The sequence below is a fragment of the Ambystoma mexicanum genome, chromosome 9 (genome assembly GCF_040938575.1).
Source record: "Ambystoma mexicanum isolate Mex_15411 chromosome 9, UKY_AmexF1_1, whole genome shotgun sequence".
NCBI lineage: Eukaryota > Metazoa > Chordata > Amphibia > Caudata > Ambystomatidae > Ambystoma > Ambystoma mexicanum.
Genome location: NC_090931.1, coordinates 840,455,761 through 840,469,199, shown reverse-complemented (window position 1 = coordinate 840,469,199; position 13,439 = coordinate 840,455,761).

The following is a 13,439-nucleotide window of genomic DNA, read 5'->3' as shown; positions in this document are numbered from 1 at the left end:
AAAACAGCTTTTCTTGTGGCCATCACCTCCGCACGACGAGTGGGAGAGATCCAGGCCCTTTCCTGCAAGGCCCCGTACTTGACTTTCCACGACACGAGGGTAGTGCTCAGGACGCACCCCTCCTTCATGCCCAAGGTACCGTCGGACTTCCATCTCAACGAACCCTTGGTGTTACCTGTGTTCTTCCCGTCGCCTTCGTCGCCGGCTGAGAGGACTTTGCACTCGCTGGATGTAGCTAGAGCGCTGAAGTTCTACGTGGACCGCACGAAGGGTTTTCGGAAGACGTCACAACTCTTTGTGAACTTTGGACCTGTCAATCAGGGGAAGGCTCTCTCGAAGGCTTCCATCTCCAGATGGCTCTCCGGCTGTATCATGTGCTGTCACCGGTTGGCAAACCGACCGCTGCCTGGCCGTCCGAGAGCCCATTCCACCAGAGCGATCGCAGCTACCACGGCGTTCCTATCTGGTGTGCCCCTGCTGGACATAGGCAGGGCTGCTACGTGGAGGTCGACGCACACCTTCACGAAATCCTACTGCGTCGACCGGGATTCCAGGGAGGAGTCCAGGGTCGGCCAAGCAGTGCTGCGCAACCTGTTCGCCTGAGGTGAGCCTGGTGAGGAGGTAAGATGCTTAATGTTGAGTTGATGTGATGCTTAATGTTGAGCCTTTGCCACCTCCCGTGGTTGTGCATGTGTGTACTGCTATGTATTCTTTATTCATGAGCATGTGAATCCATGCCAGACCCCATGCTGGAGAAGGAACAAGTTACTTACCTGTAACTGTTGTTCTCCAGCATGGGTCTGGCATGGATTCACATGCGAACCCTCCCGCCTACCCCTCTGCGGCTCTTCACTTGGTCATACTGCCACTTCACGTGCTTCCAAATCTGAAGATGGCTGCCAGAGGCGGTGCTTAGGTAGAGGGCAGTCATTGGCTGTGGTCAGTATGACGCAGAGACCAGTGATTGGTTATTACTACGAAAGACAGATCAGAAACGAAACTGATACTGGTTTTTTCTTTACCGAGGATTCCCAGCCTGACGACGGGGAATATTCATGAGCATGTGAATCCATGCCAGACCCATGCTGGAGAACAACAGTTACAGGTAAGTAACTTGTTCCTTACTGAACACAAGCCACAATAATATAGCAAAACGAGTCAATCCTGATATTACTGTGCACAGTATTTTGCGTGTGGGTCATGTAAAACAATTGCACTTACAACTAATGAATTACACACAATGTGAAATAAATGCCCTACAGTAAGAAAAGACAGCACTTATCTGACTGAAGAGCAGCTAAAGAAGAGGTGGAGCCAGAGACAGGAAGTATCTAAGACGGCTACAGACAGGAAGTGTGATTGATGGATTACAAAAATTGTTTAGAAGAAAGGGAAATGTATTTTTCAAAATAAACAAAAAAAAGCAAATAGAAAGTTCTGTTTATTTTCTGTTGAATAGATTGAAGAAGTTGAAGCATAATGCTCGCCTCAGGTCTTGACATAGAATTGAGGTGGAATACTATGGGGTAGAGGAATAGATCATCGTGGTGAATCTTGCAGATGTTATTCGAAGCTGAGAGTTGCTTAGATGAAAGTACAAGTGCTGTGAAGTCATCCTGACAAAGATCCAAACTGTGATTCCTAATATTATAAAAACTTACTTACTAAGTGTTAACCAGAAGTTGTGTTTCATTAACATTACCAGCAGTTGTGTTAATTTGAATGTAACAAGGAACTGTAGTGTTTCTTCTTGGACATGTATAAGTTGTGACAAAGGATCTTGGTTGCAAATAACACTGATGCTATTTGATGATGTCTAAAGTTTTTTTTCCAGCAAGAAGAGATGTTTTTCTGTTTTTAAAATTTTGGTTAACAAAACTATTCATTGACTCATTGAAGGAACCAAGAACTGAATTGAGACTTTATTACAAACGCAAATTTCCTTGTTTCTATTTGTTGAACATTGGAACTGGAATTTACTTGAAACCTGGGGAAGGGGAATTCATCAGGTTACCAAGGAAGACTGATGATATTGTTGTTGATGTTATTGTGAATTGCCATATATTTCTTTCTGTATTTGATGTTTAAGTGTGAGGGCCAGATATGCTGTGTTAGAGTGTTTTCCTTTACTTTTGATTGGCAGTGAAATCCTCGTCAAAGTATGGATATTGGGGCATTTTTTAAACGTGTACTTTAATAAAATGTCAAAGTTTGATAAATCTTCTAAAAGTTGTCAGCCTCACTTTTCTGAACCCTCACAGTTAGCTGGTAGTCAATCGATCTCCTCCAGATTTTCATTCTCTAAGAGGGGCTCTTCGGTCACCAAACGGGTTAAAGGAGCTCGCACCAGCAGGAGTTGTTCCACAACCATAACAGAACCTAAGCTCCCTTGGGTTTTGAGCAAGGGGGAATCGGCCTATGAGATAGAAGGCTGGCTCTCAAAATGATTTTTAGATCCACGTGTGGATACAATCTCAATTCTATTGTCAGTAGCCCCTGGACCAACCAGACATCTTTTAAGAATATTTGGATAGTATCATGCAGACACCAACACATGCACTGGCATCTGCAATTAACAATATCTTCCCCAATTACGGAAAGGCCACCCTTCTTGTGCTATATACAGTGTATTACGTTGTTGGTTCGGGACCCCTGATCTTCGAAAGCACCCCTGCGACAGACTTGGGACATTATACATGACCCTGGGTCCTTTGAGAAGATGGAATCTGCCCTCTCCCATTTCCTGGGAGGAATTACTGCACTCCCTGGGAAGGAAACTGGGAGACTAGTTATCGGGGTAGGCAGAACGTGGGCCAGCCTGCCACTACAGGGGTCTTAGTTATGCATATTTTTGGGTAACATAGTTGATTGGTTTAGATCAATCACTGTCCCCCACTGTATGGGTGTTCCTAGCTGTGCCACTTTTATTTGAATTGCCACTAATCACAATAGGGCATACATTTTTAAATATGGGGCTAGCATGATGGTCACTGCTGAGATTATGTTTGCGTGTAATTGATCTAATAGATTGTGCGGGGATGTCTCTCTTGGATAGTTTACTAAATCAGTAAGGCGTTTTGGGAGACTGATATTTTTAATGTAGTTTCTTGAGGGTTCTCTCAAATGCAGCTCTTTGTTCGGGAATAGCTTATAGTTCCTCATCCGAAACAGCACTGGAGTTGGACAGGGTTGAGTTGGTGGAGGAAAGGTCACCATTTTGCACACTGGTCCAGGTCCTTTTAAGCCAAGTTATTATCAGTGGATCATGGCACTGGCACTGGTACAGTTGTTACTTATTTCTTTGTATGCTGTACTGGAGGATGAAGTATCAATACTTATTTTGGGGCAGTTGGCTGTTGGTAAATTTATCTGATGAATGCAAGACGCATTTTGTTTAGAATCAGGGTGCTCCTCTCTGTTTGTGAGGCATATATCACGGCTCTTTCTTAGAGGTCTTTGTCGAGGAGTTTGTGAGATGGAGGTGTCTTTCGGAGCAATGACTCGCTTGCGGGATAAGGCAGGTGGGGGTCGATCATTCCATCCCACGGTTGAACATCAGGTAAGTTAGATGGGAGCTCGATTTTATTTTGATGCTTTGAGGTAATATTCAGTTCGGGTGTCAAGGGACTTATCATGCGTTCCAAGGTGATATCGCGGGAGCACAGCGTAGGCTTACATTGAGCCTGGTCAAACTCATTTTTTCAATCACTAGAGACCAAGGGTTCAGTCTTTCAATAGTTGACTTCATCGAATATGGGGTATCTCTGGGTTTGTTATTATTTATAAGATTTCTGTCGTCAATATTTAGAATCTCTGCATCAGTTGGAGCATTCCAGCTTGTATTCATTGCATGATCTTTGTTCATTATACCATGGTTGAAATGGATTGCTTCTTTAAGGATTTGGGTTTGCTTTGCTGTTCCTGGGGTCCCGACTCAACACGGTGTCGTGCCTGGCGTCTTCGTCAGAGGAGAGGATAGCGGCCATCCTGGGCAAGGTGCAACGGCTGTTGACCCTAAAGATCGCAAGGGTGCGGTCCATCAAATCCCTTCTCAGCATGATGTCGTCATGCATATACCTCGTTCAACTGTGCAGGCTGCGGATGCGGCCACTGCAAGAGTACCTCGACGCCCGGTGGATCCAGGTATCGGGAAGCTTCGAGGACAAGATCTCTCTCGACGAGATATTCTGTCGAGCGATACGGTGGTGGGGTGTCTGCGTGCATCTGGCCTCAGGCGCGGAGTTCCAGACCCTTCGCCATCAGGAGAAGTTGCTGCATATCAACAATCTGGAGCTACGGGCAGTGTTTTGGGCCCTCACGTCATTCCTTCCATCTCTCAAAGGCAAGGTGGTACGGGTCTTCACGGACAACACCACCAAAATGTTCTACATCCGGAAGCAGGGGGACACCAGATCCCCGGCACTCTCCAGAGAGGCGCAAGACCTATGGCACTGGGGCGTGGCCCAGGGGATATTCCTCGTCCCGTTTCATCTGGCGGGAGTGAAGAACATCATCGCTGACTCCCTCAGCAGGGAGCTGCGCTCGTGCCACCAGTGGGAGCTTCGGCAGGATCAGGTGGACTTTCTGTTCCGACGATGGGGCATTCACCACATCGATCTGTTTGCGACGACGACGAGCTCCAAGTGCTGGAGGTTCGCCAGCAGGTTTCCCCAGCCGGGAGCATGGGTGATGCATTCTCTTTCCCCTGGGACGGTGTTAGGGAGAATTCTCTGTTCGAGGGGATTGGGTCCTCCGACGTATTCCATATCTATGACAGTAATCACCACAGCTGTGCTGCTTCGGAAACTTTTTCGGCGTCTGCGTCCTGCGTCGATGACGTCGATGCGCCGCCGTCGAGGACCTCCTCCGACGTCCGACGTCATCCGATGTGATAAATAGGACGCACGACGCCAGTAGCCTCAGTTCCGTTTTTTCCGCGAACGTGTTGCTTCGTGTTTCTCGGTTCTAGCCTCGACTCTTTGGAGTTCTGTTCTTTCTGGTTCTTCGAGCCTGTTCGTTTGTGAATATTCCTTTGCAGCGATGTCTTCCGCTTCGTCTTCGACCCCGCGTCCGGGCTTCAAGAAGTGCGGGGTGTGTGGGTCCAAGATGTCGGTGACTGACTCGCACGACGCCTGCCTCTGGTGCCTCGGGGAGGCCCACGACACGGATGACTGTGTCGACTGCCTGTCGCTCACTTCCAAGGCCTTACGCGAACGTAAGAAGAAATTGTCGGTAGGTCGGGTGTCCAAGCCCCGGAAGTCGAAGTCGGCGGGGCTTTCGACGGATGATTCGAGGGGTGACTCTCCGCGTCATCGTCGGAGGTCTCGTCGGTCTTCTTCTAGGAGTCGGTCTCGCCACTCCTCTGCCTCTTCGAGGCGTTCTCGGAAGCGCCGTCACCGGTCGCCTTCCAGGTCCTCTTCCGAGGACTCTGCCCGGCACGTCGGTTATCCCACCAGCCGTGCGACGCCGGAGGAATGGGCTTCCTTCGGGAAGAAAATGTTGGCGATTCTTGAGTCGCAGGGTACTCAACCGTCCGCGCCCCCGAGTGGGGTCGGCCGTGTGAGGTCGAGAGACGCCGCTCGCAAGAGTGGTCGGCACGAGTCACGGGAGAGGTCCCGTTCGGACAAGGAGGCTCGTTCTCGCCGTACCCGTTCCAGGTCCCGGTCCTCGACGCGATCGAGACCGTGTGCACCTGTGATGTCTTCGAGGAAGACATCGACGTCTGAGGCGTCGAGGGCGTCGACAGGCTTTCTCGATGCTCCGGCTCCGAGGAAGTCGTCGAAGCCGTCGACGTTCAGGTCGTCGAGGGACACGCTCGGGGCTCCGGCTTCGAGGGCTGTGTCGACGCCGCCGATATTGGAGGCGCTGCATCTGACGTCGACGCCGATTTCCTCGACGTCGACGCCGATCCTCTCGGCGCCGTTGCCGGTTTTCTCGACGGCGGCGCCGATTCGCTCGACGCCATCGACGCCTTTCGTGTCGGAGGTGCCCCGTGTCTCGGGTGTACCCCCTAGGAAGGCTCTGGCTAAGAGCCGGCACTCTCGGGTGCCTTTCCACCACTTGGATTATATTTCGGAGGCGGATGAGGATTCGGTTGGCCTGGTTCCTGTTCAGGTGCCGGATGACATTGTCTCGGGCCATAGTCAATTTGACGATTTGTGGCAGTCGCTGCATGATGCTAGTGGTCTGGACACCTCTCCGGAGGTGGAATTTGGTCGGCCTGAGCCTGGCTCCCATGCCGATTCCTCATACCGGCGCCTTATGGCTAGGGTGTCTGAGTATCTGGGTTGGTCGGCTCCCCCAGGGGAGTTTGTGCAGGATGATCTGACGGACATCCTTGATGTTGGTCCCCCATCTGACCCGGTTCTGCCATTCCATATGGCTTTACAGCGTAGGGTGGCGGCGGCTTGGACTGCTCCGGAGAGTCTCCCGGCAGTGGGCAGATCCTTGTCGCGGAAATACCGTCCAGCCAGTGGCGACCCCTGCTACTTGACCAGGCACCCCACTCCGGAAAGTTTGGTGGTGCAGGCGGCCACGGCCCCGGCAAAGCAGGCGTCGTACCCTACCATCCCTCCTGATAGGGACGACAAACGTTTTGATGGCTGGGCGAAGAAGGTGTTTTCTTCTGGTGGTATGGCGCTTCAGGCGGCCAACTCCATTTGTGCCTTGTCACGTTTCACGCACACTCTGTGGAACTGTGTTGCGTTAGCGGCTGAACATATTCCCGAAGGGGACGAACGGGTTGGTTTCCTTGCTTTGGTCCAGGATGGTAAGGATGCCATGTGTGAGTCCGTTCAGTCGGGTTTGGACTTAGCTGAATGCGTCAGTAGGTCCATGGCGGCGAGCACCGTGATACGCAGGTTTGCGTGGTTGCGGAAGTCGGGGTTTGCTCCTGATGTGCAGTCCCGGCTCCTCAACATGCCCTTTGATGGTGAACATCTTTTTGGCAGCAAGGCTGACGAGAGCCTTGAGAGGTTGCAGACCTCTAAGGCTGCAGCGAAGTCGTTGGGCGCTGCAGTTCGCCAACCTCCGCCTTTTCGTCCTAGGGGACAGCAGTGGAGGGGTGGCTCCTTTCGCTATTACTCGTCCTTTGGTAGAGCGAGAGGAGCTGGCAGTCAAAGGGGCCAACGCAGGGGTACCAGAGGTGGACGACAGGGTACCCGTGGTGCCAAGGCCGCTCGGGCAGTTGCCTCTTTGCCCTCAGGTAACGCCGCAGCCGCTCCTACTCAGTCATGAGGCCTTGTCCCATGGTTCGCCGGTTGGGGGAAGGCTGGCGCAGCATCTTGTAGAGTGGCGTGCCATTACTTCGGATGTGTGGGTTCTGGAGATCATAACCCACGGCTACTGTCTTCCCTTTCGGCACAGGCCTCGCGACAATCCACCGGGGAACCTCTCTTTGAAGTGTCCGGATCCGCTCCTTGCGCAGGAAATTCAAGCCCTGCTGGAGAAAGGCGCCATAGAACTGGTGCCTGTAGCGGAGAGGAACAAGGGATGGTATTCCCCTTATTTTTTGATTTCCAAGAAAGACGGGGGATTGAGACCCATCATGGACTTGCGCGGTTTGAACAAACTCCTCAGGAAGGACAAGTTCAAGATGGTTACTCTCTCTCAAGTCCTCCAGGCCCTTCAGCTTCAGGACTGGTTGGTGTCACTCGACCTCAAGGATGCTTACTTCCATGTGCCGATCCATCCCAAGCACAAGAAGTACCTGAGGTTCGCGGTTGGCGACTCGCACTTTCAGTTTCGGGTCCTGCCGTTCGGTTTGACCTCCGCCCCGAGGGTTTTCACCAAGCTCATGGTGGTGGTGGCAGCGCATCTCAGGCAAGGGGGGATTCACGTCTACCCCTACCTGGACGATTGGTTGATCAGGGGGAGCTCTCCCGAGCAGGTCCTGGATCATCTGTCCGTCGCCTGCCACTCCCTTCACAGGCTGGGCTTCTCCCTCAATTTAAAGAAGTCCCATTTGACGCCAACGCAGAGGCTCCAGTACATCGGAGCAGTGCTCGACACTTCCCTGGGGCAGTGTTTTCCTCCCCAGGTGAGGGCTCTTCACATTCAGCGGATGGTGCGCAAGTTTCAGCATGCCCAGACGCTCCCAGCGTTCGAGTTCTTGAGGTTGCTCGGCCTCATGGCATCCTGCATTCTTCTGGTGCCAGAGGCTCGCCTGCGGATGAGATCTTTGCAGTGGGCACTCAAGATGCAATGGTCGCAGTCCTCCGGCAGGATGTCGGACCCGATTCAGGTGCCGCCCTCGGTCGCCCGGGACCTTCTGTGGTGGGCCGTCGAAGGCAACTTGATGAAGGGGGCTCCGTTTTGGCTTCCCTGGCCGGAGGTGACGATCGTGTCGGATGCATCCCTCACGGGATGGGGAGCTCATGCCAACGGGCTGACAGTCAGCGGTCGTTGGTCTCCGTCGGAGTCCAGACTCCATATCAATCTGTTGGAGCTGAGGGCCGTCAGGCTAGCCCTGAAGGCTTTTCTGCCGACTGTGCGAGGGAAGAATGTCCTGATCCTGACGGACAACACAGTGGCCATGCACTACCTCAACAAAAAGGGGGGGGCAGGGTCACTTCCTCTGTGCAGGGAGGCGATGCAGCTCGAGTTCTGGGCCATCCAGCAGGAAGTTTCGATCTCGGCAGTTCATCTGGCCGGAGTCGAGAACGTGACGGCGGACGCTCTGAGCAGGCAGAGCACGATATCTCACGAGTGGGAGTTGGCTCAGGAGATTCTCCTGGAGATCTTCGCCCTTTGGGGGACCCCTCAAGTGGATCTCTTTGCCTCCAGTGTCAACCGGAAGTGCGAAAGGTTTTGCTCGCGGGAATTTCCTCCAAAAGGAGCCTTAGGAGACGCGTTCGTGGTGGAGTGGTCGTTCCCGCTGCTGTACGCGTTTCCTCCGGTCCCCGTCATCCCGCAGGTGCTGCGGAGGTTACGGAAGTTCGGTTCCCGGATGATCCTCATTGCTCCGGCGTGGGCTCGGAGGACGTGGTACCCGGACCTTCTCGACTTGTCCATCTGCCCTCCACGTCGTCTTCCCTACCGAGACGATCTGCTCTCACGGGAGGGGGGTCAGGTTCTCCATCCAGAGGTCGGATCCCTCAACCTTCACGCTTGGCTTCTGAAAGGTTGAGGTATAAGGATTGGGACCTCCCTGAAGACGTGATGGAGGTGTTGCTTTCGGCCCGAAGGCCCGCAACTAAGTCTCTGTACCGTTGCCGTTGGCGTAAGTTCTGCGACTGGTGCAGAGTTCAGAATGTGGATCCTTTTGCATGTGACATCCCCATGGTTCTGTCCTTTTTGCTTTCTTTGGCCCACAGGGGCTTGCAAGTGGGTACCGTTAAGGGTTACCTGGCGGCGCTGTCCATCTTTAAGCGCTCATCTGAAGAATGTTCTTACTTTAAAATCCCTTTAATTTCACAGTTTCTGAAAGGGCTCACTAATGTGTTCCCTCCGTCGCCTTTCCTGGTGCCCGGTTGGGATTTGAACCTTGTTCTTAGGTTTCTTATGGGTGCTCCGTTTGAGCCGTTACATTCTTGCCCTTTGAGGCTGTTGACTTTGAAAACTGTGTTTTTAGTTGCGGTTACTTCCGCTCGCAGAGTGAGTGAGTTACAGGCACTTTCTGTTAAGCCACCCTTCACTGTTTTTCACAAGGACAGGGTTGTCCTTCGAGTTCGTCCTTCTTTTCTTCCGAAGGTAGTGACGGAATTTCATTTGGCCCAGAAGATTGTTCTTCCGGCATTCTATCCTCCTCCGCATCCTGGTAAGGATGAGGAGAAGCTCCATAGGCTTGATCCTAGGAGAGCTTTGAGCTTTTATGTTTCTCGCATGTCCCGGGTCAGAGTGGACGATCAACTCTTTATTGGTTACGCTGGTAAGCGTTTGGGGCAAGCTGTGACGAAACAGACTTTGTCCCGCTGGATTATTTTAGCCATCTCGGAGTGTTACCGCTTGGCGGGCAAGGACCCTCCGGCTGGCTTGCGGGCCCATTCTACCAGGGGCTTGGCTGCATCTACTGCCCTGCAGAGGGGTGTTCCTATTCGCAACATCTGTGATGCTGCCACCTGGGCTTCGGTGCATACATTTGTGCGGCATTATTCCCTCGATTCCATCAGAGGGCAGGATCTGGCCTTTGGCAAGGCGGTCCTTTGCTCTGCTATTTGATTGGCTATTCTAAATTTTGTTTCTAAATTCTTTCCCTCCTCCTTGATTTGGTACTGCTTTGGGAGTCTGTCATAGATATGGAATACGTCGGAGGACCCAATCCCCTCGAAGAACAAGTTACTTTCTTACCTGGTAACGTTCTTTCGATGGGATGGTCCGACGACGTATTCCATATCGCTCCCGCCCTGCCTTCCCCGCTGCAGAATTTCTGTTGCGTTTGCAGCTTACGATCCGCAAGGCTTTGTGTCGGACTGACAGTTGACTATTGTCACACGTTCTGGGGGAAAAAACTACAACTGAGGCTACTGGCGTCGTGCGTCCTATTTATCACATCGGATGACGTCGGACGTCGGAGGAGGTCCTCGACGGCGGCGCATCGACGTCATCGACGCAGGACGCAGACGCCGAAAAAGTTTCCGAAGCAGCACAGCTGTGGTGATTACTGTCATAGATATGGAATACGTCGTCGGACCATCCCATCGAAAGAACGTTACCAGGTAAGAAAGTAACTTGTTCTTTCGGCTGAATTTCCTAACCTAGTGAGTCCCCCAGCAGCTTTGCTGGATTTCTGGAGTTTGTTTTTTTCTTCTGCCAAGAGTGAGTCTCTTTTCCTCACACTCTTGGACATGATTTGAGGGGTTCCTTTGACTGTTAATGTGTTTTATGGGCTATGGGGTCTTTTACTCCATAGGGTCTCATGTGTTTTTACTATGTGTGTTACACAGCACCCTCAGTGCAGTGACACAGGGGTGTCATAGTGACACCACACCATAGACTCCATACCCTGGGACTGACTACTGTCTCCCAGGGCATGTAAAGTCACCATTGGCTTTACTAGTCCCAAATTATGAACAAAAACCAGTGCAAACCATCATATGTGGACGCACTGGTCAGGGCAATTCGATTGCCCCGGGATCTGTTATTCGAGGGGGCACGTCTCCGTCCCCCCTGATCGAGTTTTGGCTGGTGGCAGTGGATACTACTTTTTATATTCGACCGCGAATATATCTCTATGGGAATTTCCCATTGTTCGAGGCTACCAACTTTAATTATTTAATTCCTATAGCCTCGAACATACCGCTGGGTTATTTATTTAATATTAATTCACCGGTTGGTATTTTTTGCCAGAACTCAATTCTAAAATGGCGTTTGTGTTCTCTTCTGTGACTCCAACCCAAGTCGAGCCCTTTGTTCCACTTTTTAACGGGCTTCTCCACAGAAGCCTCCAAAAGTGGTGCCACTCTGTCTGGGTACCACAGGGGGTGTGGGAGGGGGTTAAGGCACCCTGGACTGAGTTGCCTTGGCAACTCAAGTCGCACTCTTGTGTGATTGGCCCAAGTGGTGAGCCGGCCGGCTCACCACTTAGCATGTTTGATTGACAGCTAGGCTGAATGAATGGGGATTTCTTGCATAAAAGCAGGGCTTTTGGGACTGGAACTTCAGAAGTTGCCACAGGACCTGAGAATCGAAGAGGGAGAAGCTGAGCCGACCTGCAATGACGACACCACCGGGGAGCCCTGCTGAACCGTCTCACCGCTTCCCGACGACAGAGGAGATCTTCTTGCCGGAGAATCTCTTCCCCTTGAGCTGGTGGGGACCACCAGTTCGCTTTCCTTTTTCGCCTACCGGGACGTCTAGTGGTCGAATTGCCCATGCCAAGCACCCCGGCAACCGGATAGCCACTTACCACTGAATCGCGAAAGAAAGGACCACTCCTTTTAATCGAGAAACTCCACGGCTGGTTTCTTCCCTGGCAGCATAATGACCTCCTGCTTTCCTCCCCGCCGAGATCTTCTCTTCCGCCGGACGAAGCACCAACTCACGACCGCTGCCAGGAACAACTGCCCCCGCTGGAGTGTTCTCACCATTTCAAGGTACTGTGTCCGCCTGGCCTCCCTTTCTATAGATTGCTACAAGGTGACATTAAATCCTTAACCTTCTGGACTGGGCTGGCCTCTTGACCATCTAACTGGTCCCTTACTTTTGATCCAACTTCTTTCTGAACCTACCTTTTCGAGACTTTTGTGCACTTTTCAACCGTGTGACCTTGGACACATTTCGTTCTGGTCCTCTTAAAGTGGATCCAGCTTTCTGAACTCTAACTTCACGGTTTGATTGTGCCTTCCTCTCTTGCTGCGTTCTTTTGAAAGTGTTGGGATCTGTTTCAATTTATGCTCTGCCTTTTTCTCCCTTGGAAACCGAATTATTATACTGCCATCTGCGTTAAGCGCTCACCGCTGTCTGAAAATAAGTGGGGCTTTACTTAAGACTTGTCTAATATTCTTTTAAGGGAGTGCATATACTTTAGTGACTGTGTTTTTGAACGTGCTTGAGATTAGTGCCAGGGTGTTTTCTTAGATGTGTTTTAAAATAAATAATTATATATCTTTTACACCAAAGCTCTGGTCAATGTTTGCTTGTTCTACTGTGTTTGCCTGCCCCAGTGTGTATGCGCTCTATACTGCCTAACTCTTCTTGAGAGAAGTCTGACTGCTCAGCCACAGCTACCAGGTAAATCTGGGTGGTGAATACTGCTACCAATTGGGTTTACTGCTAACTCCTGTAGTCTTAAACTTTTTGCAGTGGTCCCTAAGGGAACTGCACAGGTTTCTGCCTAACAGACGGCCTGTTCCTTTATGCGTTCCACTCGTTGCCGTTGCTTCTGCGACTCATCAATCAACTCAGACAGTCCCGGTGCAGGATGATCCTCGTCGCACCGGTGTGGCCGAGGCAGATATGGCACCCGGACCTTCTGGACATGTTAGCGTCCCCTCCAGTCAAGCTTTCGGCGGCCGCAGATTTTCTCGCCAGAGAAGGAGGCGCGATTCTGCATCACGACCGAGGGTCGCAGAACTTGCAGTCCTGGCTCCTGCAGCATAGAGTTTGGAGGATATGAGACCCCGGCGGACTGCAAGGAGGTACTTGCCAAGGCCAGGGCTTCATCTACTCTGAAGTACTACGGACATAAGTGGAAGAGGTTCACCGTCTAGTGCCGTGCACAGAAGATGAACCCTCTACGAGTCACGGCCCCTCAGGTTCTGCCGTACTTGCTGTCGTTGGCCAAAGCAGGACTAGAACACGCTTCCATCAAGATTCATCTGGTGGCTATCTCCCGCTACACCAGAACTCCGGGGCGGTCGTCGCTGTGGTCGCACTGCCTGGTCAAGGAGTTAATTAAAGAACTTTTCCACTCATTCCCGCCGATGAAGGCTCCGGCCCCCGGCGTGGGAGCTCAATGTGGTGCTGACTAGGCTCATGGGGGCCTCCGTTCGAGCCTATGC